Here is an 11,435-nt window from a genome sequence, read left to right on the forward strand (position 1 = left end):
ATAAGCCGTGGTATTCTAGTTCTGCCGTGCTCTGTACACGTGTTTCCCTTGCCACAAATATACGACCCTTCCATGGTCACCAACCATCCATATCAACAAGAGTCAAACCTCGCCAAGTCCCAAAGAGGCAGACTGGAAGGGCAGGTGGTGGATCAATCTTACGAGTGCAGGGACCCTCGACGTCACTGGAGGGGTATTGGATAAGGCAATAACCTCACCATAAGATTTCCATCGCCGCACCTTGAGCATGAAACAGAATGTCTAAGCTAGGGCTGCGGGTCCGGGAGCACAAGGTCTACGGAGCATTGAGGCAACGTCAACCTGTCGCCGACACTCGAATAAATCGATGCAAATTAATTATCGTCCGTTTCCCCTGGCCTATTCATCACCTGCACACAGCCTACTTATCTTAATTCGCTATATGGCTTGCCGTCGCTCGTTCTGCGGATGGTTCCTCCTCACAATAGGCACTTGTTGTCCTCGAATCGGCCTCTTCAGTCAAGCCTGGGAGATTTGACCGGCAACGTCTGCTGTGATTCTTGTTGAATTAACGGGAGCGTGCTTGCAGGGAGCGTTAATTCAGGAAATATATGATTGTATTATCTATAAAAGAGAAAGAAAAAGGGGGCGGGTATACGTGTCCTAAATATATCTACCACCTTCTAAGCGAGGATAGTAGGGCACCTCTAACTAATGGGAGAGCACTATACCGTGGCTCACGTGATAGAATATAACACACCCCCTAATTATTACGCCGTGATTAGCGGAATAATTACTCAGCCTAACCTTAACCTAGCCTTATTTTTAACCTTAAAATAGCCTGAAAGGGTCGTGTGATACCCTTAATATCGAGTTAAAAGGCAGGAATAAAAGCTGTAAAATAGTAAAGAATAATAATAATAATAGTAAATAATAAAGGAAAAGTGCTATTAATAGTAGTAGTAAATAGGTGATAGTAGGGCCTTCTATAGATAAATTAAAGGCGTTATACCGGCGTTTTAGAGCTTTTGGATCTTCCCTCTTATAACCCTTATTCCGTTATTTTTAAGGATTTTTTAACGATTTTAATCTAAAATTTCCAATTTTTTCTATTAATAGTAATAAAAATAATATTAACAGCGATATAGTAAGTATCGGAGCTTTATTTTTAGTGGCGCGTGCTAACTAGTAGCGTTATCTTAGGCTCCTCCTACTCTCTTGGCGGTTACTTATACGGCGGCGGCGAAAAAGGCTTTATCTAATAGCGTTAAGAAGAATAAGGGTAAGGGTGCCGGTAAAAAGGGTGCTACTATAAGTTATTTTAGCGTGTTTATTCTAGATCTAATTGCTTTAGACCTTAGCTAATTCCTAATAGACTGCTAAGGGCAGTGGTAATAATAATAATAACGATACCGACGACGATTTTATTCTAGTCCTATTCGAACCGCCCTGCCTTAAATACGTAAAGGGTATTTATTCTAGAAAATAGCGCTCCTTTAATTACTATATTTCTATTCCTAGGCGCTCTAATAAGTGCTAAAAGTATAAGGATAGAAACTATATATACTACCCTTTATAAGTTCTTACCCCTTATCTAAGGCGCTTTACGATCGTGATTATATACTCTATTTCGTATTAGCTCGAAGATATATACGCTATTAAGCTTTACGACCGCTAACCTATACTTATAGTTTTTCTGGCCTTATCTTATTAGTTAAAATTCTATTCGACTATATTATAGTCCGAAAAATTGATAAAGACTCGGAGGACGATAATAAAAAGGTGCGTTTATCGCTTTATTTCTAAGGATAAAAGCTCTAACTAACTAGTCTCGCGTAGTTCTTCGCTAAGCTTAAATAAACGGTGAAGTTTATAATTAAGTTAATAGAGGATAACGATAACGAGAAGTTTTTCCGTAAGGAAGAACTTAAGGGAGAGTTAAACTAGCTCCCCGCTATTACTTCGAGTAGTAATTCCACCTCCTAGCTTACGGGAGTTATAATAGATATTTTACGGGAGAATAGTTTTATTATTACTCCTCCTACTAAAGGAAATAGCGTAAATATTACGTAGGACGGTGCTTAGGATAGTATTAATAGAGCTTAGTAACTTTATTAGTATACTCCGATATTATCTTTTTAGGGTTTTAGGATTTACTTTTAGGGTTTAGTATAGTATTATAGTATTAAGATAACGATATACCCTTCCTTTTACTGAATTAACTAAACCGCCGGCGCGCGGTACGCCTAGGGCGCGGGAATTTCGACTTTAACTACTTCTTTCTACCCCCTCCGTGCACTAATTATATTAAGATATACTCGGAAGTTCTCGAATTTTTATCGTGGAAGTGCTTTTATTAATCCGTCCGCTAATATTAAATTTATAGTAAGATATATAACTCTAAATAATCCTTTTACGTTCTCCTACCGTACCTAAAAGCGCTATATATTTAAATAGTAAAGCCTAGTCTCGATCCTAAAGCTATTATCGACTACTAAGCGTATCGTTTACGTGTTATCGTAGTGGATATCCTAAGGAGATTCTGGATTAAAGCGTATTTCGACGAAAAAACGCTTTAAACCTATTATTTCTTTCGCCACTTACTCTAAAGCGAGTAGCTCTACTTCGGTTATAGACGTTATTACCGTTACTTACCTTATTACTTTCTATATAACTAATCCACTAAATAAGCTAATAAGGTAACCCTATAAAGATCTTCGTGTGTCTAAATTATCTATAAAAAAAGCGTCGCTTATAATAACTATCGCCTATAAATTAATACTTAATCCGTACTAAATTAAGAGGTCCCTTATTATAGATAAATAGCGGATAGCTTAGTCTACCGCCTTATAGTGCTCGGGAGAGGGGTTTCTAAGAAAGCGGGAGAGGATAAAGGCGGCGAATACTATATCAGGATATATTATAACTACTATATAAAGCATTAATCCGACCTTTTCTTAATAAGATTTAATCTCTTAAGCGGTAGCTTTATCTTCTCTTTTCCGGTATTCTATAACCGGAATAAGAATTATTAGGTAGGTATTTAGAGCGTCTAATTTAAACCTAGCTATAATCTTTTCGATATATAAGTCGTAGGAGAGGAAAACCTTACGTTAAGGGCGATCTTAAGTAATCTTAATACCTAAAAACTAATCGGCTTCCCCCTTTTCCGATACCTTAAACCTTACTTTAATCCCTTCGATAATCCTAAGGCTATTTATAGCACTATCTCTATAAAATAACACGAGAATATCGTCTATAAAGAAAATAACGAATACGTCTTAAGCCTTAGTATAGAATAGGCACGGTTCTTCCTTACTTACCTCTATCCCTAAGTCTATTAGGGTGGCCGCGAAAGTCTAGAACTATAGTCTAGGCGAGTCGCGTTGTCTATATAATGCTTTATCGAGCTCTAAGTATTTATCGGGCTACATAAATCTATTAGGAAGTTCGTATATAACGGGCGTTCCTATTTTACTTCTTTAAGCGTTAACGAAGGCATTAACGATATTAAGTTACTTAATCTTTAGATTAAACTAAGTAGCTAGGGCTATAATAATACGAAAAGATCGTATAGCGAGCGTTACTATATAGGTTCCCTCTATTATTAAGCTCTCCTATAAATCCCCTTAAATATATAAGTATACCTTATATCGTCTAAGATATCCGTCTTAGTCGAACTTATAGATAAAAACCCACTTTAACAGAAAAGGCTTTAACTTCGCCTCTAAGCGCTTAATTTCCCTCTATATACGCTTCTTAATTAGCTTATTTACCTCCTTCTACGCGGCTTCCTTAAACCGTTCACGTATCGGGTAGTTAATAAGCTCCCGCTAATACCTTAGTATAGCCTTTAGGTGGTCGCGATAAACCCTGCCGTCGATTAAGGGCTTTAGTGATATTATAGCCCCTTTTTTAGTATTCGAACGGGTATTTATTTTAGTATCGGCTACTCCGAGGATTATTAAATTTAAGGTTAAAAGCCCTTTTAGCCCGTCCTAATACTCTTCTTATTAATTAGATAAGAAAAATGTATAAGTTAAAGGTATATCTGGCTCTACCTAATATATCCGTGGATTAATCCGAATAGTCTTTCCTTAAGCACGGCGATCGGTAATTCTTACGCTAGCGCGCGTTACTTCCTTTACTAGTATTCTTTTTTTCCTTTAGTAGGCGGTCACCTTAGGAGTCAGTGGGATAGATAGTCTGGATCCGGACGCTATAGTATAGCTAGTGCCGTGGTGCGGATTAGGGGTAGCTAGTCCTTATACCGTTGCCTGTATACTCCTTTCTATAGTTAAAATCGTCGAAGTGTCCGTATTAAGCTCTAGTATATATAATCCTAGCGTATCGGTTACGGTATCTTTTTATATAGCCGCTCCGTTATCTTATTAGTCGGAAGAATTATTAATTAAGAGTTCTTCTGAAGACTACGGCTCTATGCTTATAACCTAAAGATTCCTGCTTTAAGGATTAGGTGTTATGCGTGGGGTTTAAAGTCCTATTACGGGCGGTTCGGGTATATTAGGTGTATCTAGTAGTAGTAACGAAGTGTCTAATTTAGCCTCTACTACTCCTACCCCCGAGTTCGAACCCGTGGACTATACTTATTCTCTAGAAGGTACGCTATTAATTAATCTACCCGGAGGGTAAGTCTATAGGATAAAGTCGTTATCTTTATCTTCTTATATTTCGTAAGTCATAAGCTAGTTCCTCGCCTCGGGCTCCGGGATCTATTCTGCTTCTTCGAGCTATAGTTTATAAAATAGCTGCTTATTAAACTGTATATTACGTGTTATAATAACGTTCTAAAGCTATAGAATCTATACTCGGTAAATATTATAGGTAACGTAACCTATAAGATACCTAATATATCCCCTTAGTTAAATCTTATATAATTTCCTATTCCTCCTAGCCTCCTTATCCCTCGCTATTAGATAGGCGCGGTAGCTATAGGTATAAATACCACTCTAATTAGGGCATAGGTTAGCTATATACTCTCTTATTAGAATTAGCATATTCTTTCTAAACTATAAGTTAAGGATTTCCACTAGGGATTTCTATCCGTATCGTTATAAGGGACTTATATTATATAATAACACTACTAATCTCGTACTCTCTGGCTATTTATCTAGTAGAATTCCTGCTCCGTTAAGTATAGGATTAGACTTTATAATAATTAGTTAACCGGCTCTTTCGCTACCTCTATTCGGTTTATAGGTATAGGGCGGTGTAATTTCTATATCGATCCCTTAACTACTCGTCTATAGCTAGGTTATTAAATCCCCTACTAGGTTAACGATTAAGGGCTTATTATCACTACGTATCTTATAGATATATACTATAAACTGCCGATTAACCTATTATTCGAAGGCTTATAGCGCGTTATAAACCGTAATGCTATTTTTCGAAGCTAAAGGCAGCACGTAGATCCAGCCGCTATATTCGTCCTTTATTATAAGAAGATATCGTATACCGTTATAGCTCTTAGATAGCTCTTAAAGATCCTAATAAATACGCTAAAACGGGTATAGGGAGCGGTATTCTAATATATATCGAGATATAACTTAACGTGCCTAGGTTCTAGAGTATATCTTATAGTCTATCCGCTTAATTCCCTTAATTAACACGTTCCTAGCGTTATAAACTAATACTCGTAGAGCGCTTAGTCTAAGATAGCCTGCTCTTAAATACTATAGATATTCTTTATCGACTCGTGGACGAGGAGGGTCACGGGAAGGTTAATAATATCGGTAAGCTTTAGTTAGTTAATCGACTACTATAATAAGTATATACTAATAGTCGTAGTTAATCGGAATAATACTACGTAGTATCGGTTAGAATAACGAATAAGAAGAAGAAGATAAAATTAGCTTATACTAAAGGATAGTTATATTAAAGCGTCGAAGCAGCTTTAATAAGACCACGCTCTTCTCCGCTATTCTAAAGCGTAACGAGTAGTTATAACCCGAATACTAGATCCTAACCTTATATAACAGAGCTTCCGATATAATATTCGTGTAAAATCCCTCTACGACGACTATATCGTTAAGCTCTAAGTTAGGTTTTAGAGCACCTAAAGGTCTATTAAAAATTCCCTTAAAAAGCCGTTTACCTTTACTAATAATCGGAAAGTCGGTTATACCGGATTCGATAGATCCCTTTATAGGAACGAAGGAACCTAGAATAAGCAGGTCGATTAAATTAATCAGGTGAGTTACGCCGTAATTATTAAGAAGAGTGCTCTATAAGAGCGGGTAAGGGCTTAGTCGGAGCGCGGTATAGATCCTAGGGACCTCTTCTATAGTGTAGATAAGGGCGGGATCTAGGATAATTATAATAACCTTCCTAGGATACTTATCTCCTTTACTACTACCTCTCTCTAAGCTTTCCTATCCCTTTTTAATAGTTTTTCGCGTAAGCTCTTCCACTTTAGGAGCTTAATCTCCTTCCGTATCTCCTCACACCACTTATCGTTATTATAGGTATTAGATCTCTACTCGTATTTTCCGGTTAGAGCGTACTCTAGCTTATTATAGTGCTCTGGCTTCTATATATATTCGCGTCGATATGCTTTTCTTCTTAGGCTTCTTTCCGCCTTCGTTATTATCTAAGCGGTCTCCTAGGGTTACGTAAACGCCGTGGCGTGTGCTATCCGTGGTTAGAGCGCTTATAATAGCGTTAAACTTACGGCCGTATATTAGAACATCGGAAATCTTATCGCCGCGGACCTTTTTTATTACTAGCTCCTAAAGCTTAGTTTCTGCCTAAATAGGCGTAAACTTCTATCTAACTACTATAAGGAAGTTCCGAATAGTAGTGGGTCCTTTAATCTCGGCTACCTTTTACTAATATACGCGTCTAATAAGGGTATTCTACTCCGTATACTATATAGCTATTTTAGTATTAGCTTAACGAGCGTCTTATAGATACTTTTCATATACTCATCTTACCTCTTCCTTTATATAAATACTACTTAGAGCGAAGCTACTCTTAAGTTCTTTTATTATATAGCGTAATATAAAGTGTTTTCTTTTTCGTATCGTAGCTAGGATATTTTTTAATAGCCTCTTTAATAGCTTATTAATAAGTAAAGGTCTATACAGTGGTTTTAAGTAGTTAATTAGCCTTATCGAGCGCCTTAATAAGGCGACTAAGCTTTTAATTCTAGGCTATAGTCTACTAATTCTCGATTTCGGTAAGACGTATAAGCTCCTGCGTTAAGGGTATAATAGTATCGTCGCCCTCGCCTTAAGAATACTATTCGCGTAGTTAATCCAGGGATTTAGGTATAATATACTTAGGACGGTTATCTGGCTAATCCTTTTAGCTAGGATCGAGTAGTGCCTAGACCTTTATCCCTTACGTATACGACTGAATATAGAAGATCTAATCGGCCTATTACCGCGTGGATTTAAGGCGCGGGATACTAAGCGCTTTAGCCATGATCTCGAGCTTATTCGATATAGTATCGAGTAAGGGTTTAGCGAATAAGAGCTTATTATTAGGAGAGAGAGCGTAGGAGGGCTCCGTAATACTATAAAAGTATATAACAATAAACGTAGATAATAGATTAGCAGGAAGTTACTAGTTACTACTACTACCCGGGCTTATAACTATTAAATTAATGGGAGCGTACTTATAGGGAGCGTTAATTCAGGAAATATATAATTATATTATCTATAAAAGAGAAAGAAAAAGGGGGCGGGTATATGTGTCCTAAATATATCTGCCACCTTCTAAGCGAGGATAGTGGGGCACCTCCAACCAATAGGAGAGCACCATACCGTGGCTCACGTGATAGAATATGACAATTCTCGACTGCTAACACATGGCATATGTTTAAGGTCTATACCAGGCACCTTGGCTGGTGACACTGGGCTTTAGAAGCCGAGTGGTTATTTCAGTTTTGAGAGAGAGGAGGGAACTGCACAGATTTAAAAATGGCCACCCTCCCTCCCCGCGTGCAGATACACACGTATCACATTAAACCACCGACCTAAGACGAGTTACCAGGGAGAGTGTTGCCACTGCCAGTAATCGTTCCCAACGATTTTTCCGGCAGATTCTTTCGTGCGCAGAGGTAGACTGCAGAATACCTATGATATTCGTGGCCTGCCAGTTCCCACTTCGGTCGGGACTTTTTCCATCCTTACCGATCCTCCCGTCCTCGGCTGATCATCTCTTGCCCGCCTGAGCTAATTTTTATGTCTGGTAATAGGAGGTAAATATTGGAGGGGCTTTTTCCGAACGAGGAAAGCAAAGAGAAGGGAAAGGCCCACTAGGAACATCATAACATGAGAATTGCGAGGGGCACACCATAGCATAGAGGGTACACTGATATGGAGCTTATACACTATCATCGAGGTCCTGTCGACCTCCTACTGTTAAGGACAGGACCCGCCCAATACATGCCCTCTGCATGTATCCTTACAGTTACCTATCAAAACACCAATTTCCTCAGCCATCTGAAAAAAGTGACCACTGTAAAATCTGCCACATCTTTCCCACCTGAACCTCCAATCCTGTCCTCGTAGAAGATCGAGTTGACCTATCCTGGGCTTGATATCTTGACAATATTCAGCCTCATACGATACCTAAGAGTACGTACCTTTCCAATTGCAGGTTGGACGGAATCAGGAGGTCCTGCAATATTGCTCGTCAGTGCTCCATACCACAGGTAGGTACTCGCTACCAGCTTAGAACGTACATACCTTACATAAGGTACCTAGGTACCTAGGCATGTACGTGTACCTACCTACCCGGGTTTGGCTGGTTATAGGTCAGAGCTCGATGGACTGGTCAGATGTCCGAAGTCTTAGAACATTATGTTGACAGCGATATCTCTGTCCTGGCTCTGGTCAGTGCAAAATTCTCTGTTCGAGCTCTGACCTATACCCACCCCTACCCGGGTAGGTAGGTAGGGATATTTCTGTATGTACGTACTTGTTTCAGCTTCACGAAGGATGCTGGTTGGTTCGGAAGTTGCCACCCTCACATGGTTCCGAGACTCCACCGTCATGAGGACAGCCTGAGGGAGGTGTGCAAAGAATTCACTCCACAAAAGACACCCCTCAGTGGTGGAGGTGTTAGCAGACCCCCACTGCACAAAAACATCGCCAAGATCCTGATCTTGCCGACTTACAACGTACCTACCCGGGTTTGGGGGGGTATAGGACAGAGCCCGATAAACTGGTCAGTCTGTCAACAGTCTTAGAACATCATGTTGACAGAAATTTCTCTGGCCTGCCTCTGTCGAATAGACCAGTCTTTTCGGTTACGTAATAGGCCGGATTGCCAAGAGTATAATCCGGGTAGACGCTTACAGAATCTGCACCATATAAAATACGGTGGCAGCGTTTCCCTAACGGTCTAAGACAGTTATAATAGTATATCATTGCCTTAATTAATTTTAACCTATTTTATAACGATTTTAACTACGTTTTATCTAATAATTAAGAGTCTTACTTACTAAGTAAAGATATACCTATTTTACCTACCCTTTTACCACTACTACCGATTTAAGAAGCCATCTAGCTACGCCGATATAGCGTATTAATCTATAAATAACTATTAAGATATCGTATCTTAGCCCTATTACGTATAAAACCTATAAGGATTGGGAGCTCTAGCGACGCCTATACGAATCGGTTACTACCTATAATAACGTATAGAGGTTTCTCCGCCTAGTCGATACGACTTAGTCCCCCGAAGAGCCTATAATACCGAATTACGACTCTTTCCCCTCTATAACGCCTAGGCGTACCCCTACGTAATATCTCGACCTTACGGACGCTGGCTAGAAAGCGTACGACGTCGAAATCGCGCGCTAGAAGATCCTATAAACGTAATACGATAGCTACCTAAAGGGGATTAACGCTATACTAACCTAGCAGGTTAATACTATCGACTAAAGCCGTAGATAACTACTATAAGGAGGTACACCTCGCGAGGTATACGAAGCCGTTAAACGCGATACGGATTAATACCTAGCCACCCACTAAACCGATACCTATAAAGAATATATCGAGTATACTCCTTATCCTGCGAATAGCCTTAAGAAGCTCGGGGAGTAGTTAGATAAGTGGCAGCTACTACTATAAAGCTATAAAGATACCGGTTCGAAGCCCGCCACGTATATATAGGTTATAGATTTCTTTAGAGGCATACGCCCCTATACCAGCCGCGATTAGACTAAGGCCGAGGGTCGCCTTATAGATAACCAGGTAGTTATACCCGAAGACCTTTACACCCTCGGTTAGAAGTATATTAATACTAGACTTAAAGACTAAGGAAAACGCGGTAGCTACCGCGCTATAGTATTCCCTACACTATATACCGGAAGCGAAAAGGGTAAAGATACCTTAGAGGCCACGGCTAAGTCCCGTAAGAAGGGCGGCCGTGGGAAGAATAAAGCTAAGAATCCCACTACCGCGGTATCTATAGCTATACCTTTAGCTACTTTAGCTAACCGTTCCTCTTCTAAACGCCGCTAATCTGCTCTATAAAGAGGTTAGATCTACCGTGTATACGCTATACCTAGCCACGATATTAACGTATACTTCTATCTATTCCCGGATATGGTATATAACAATTAGATACCCTTCGAGAGCACTAAAATAACTGTCTAACGGACCCTGAAATACGACCCCTCGCTACGCGCGGAAGTAGAAGAACTACGCGCCGTAAAGAAGGTAAAGAAGGATATAAGCCGGGACTTAGTATAGCCTAAAAAGGCGTGACTCGACTATAGCAGCGTCCGTAGTATCCGTAGCGGCGTCTCCTACGCCGCTAGCTTTATAGCAGGAACCGCTACTACTAATTACCCTCTTCGAACCTCTGCTATCCTCGATTCCGGTGCCACTATTTATATTTTTAACGATTTTTCCCGCTTTTCTGATTTTATACCCGTAACGCCGGGAGACTACGTAGTCGTAGGCAGTTTATCCCTGCCTATTAAAGGTTACGGTAACATGACCGTGAGATTAAACGGACTAATAGGAGGCCTCGATTTTAGGCTATTGAATATCGCCTACTATAAGGATTTTACCTATAATTTAATCTCTAACTAACGCCTACGTCTTCGAGGATACTAGTAGAATTAGAAGCCACTAAATAACTGTATTCGGCGTTCCGATAGATCTATACTATACTAGCTAAGTCACCGTTTCGATTAAACCGTTATTAAATACATACCCTCTAACCAATCTACGGCTGCTTTTCTAGGCTCTTCTTCCACCTGAAAAGCTATCTAAAAATCGACGATACGCTATCCAAGCACTACGGAGGGCATCTTATAGTATCTACGACTAGGGCATGCTAGCCCTAAACCGCTTAGGCACCTAGAAGAGTAGACGTAGGGGGTAAAAATAAAGGGACTAATAACTATTGACTATAAGGCCTATAAGCTTGTAAAGATTAAACGATATATTAGCAGGCGCCCTCGCACCGTACCT

The sequence above is a fragment of the Sodiomyces alkalinus genome, assembly GCF_003711515.1.
Source record: "Sodiomyces alkalinus F11 unplaced genomic scaffold SODALscaffold_5, whole genome shotgun sequence".
NCBI classification, from domain to species: Eukaryota; Fungi; Ascomycota; class Sordariomycetes; order Glomerellales; family Plectosphaerellaceae; genus Sodiomyces; species Sodiomyces alkalinus.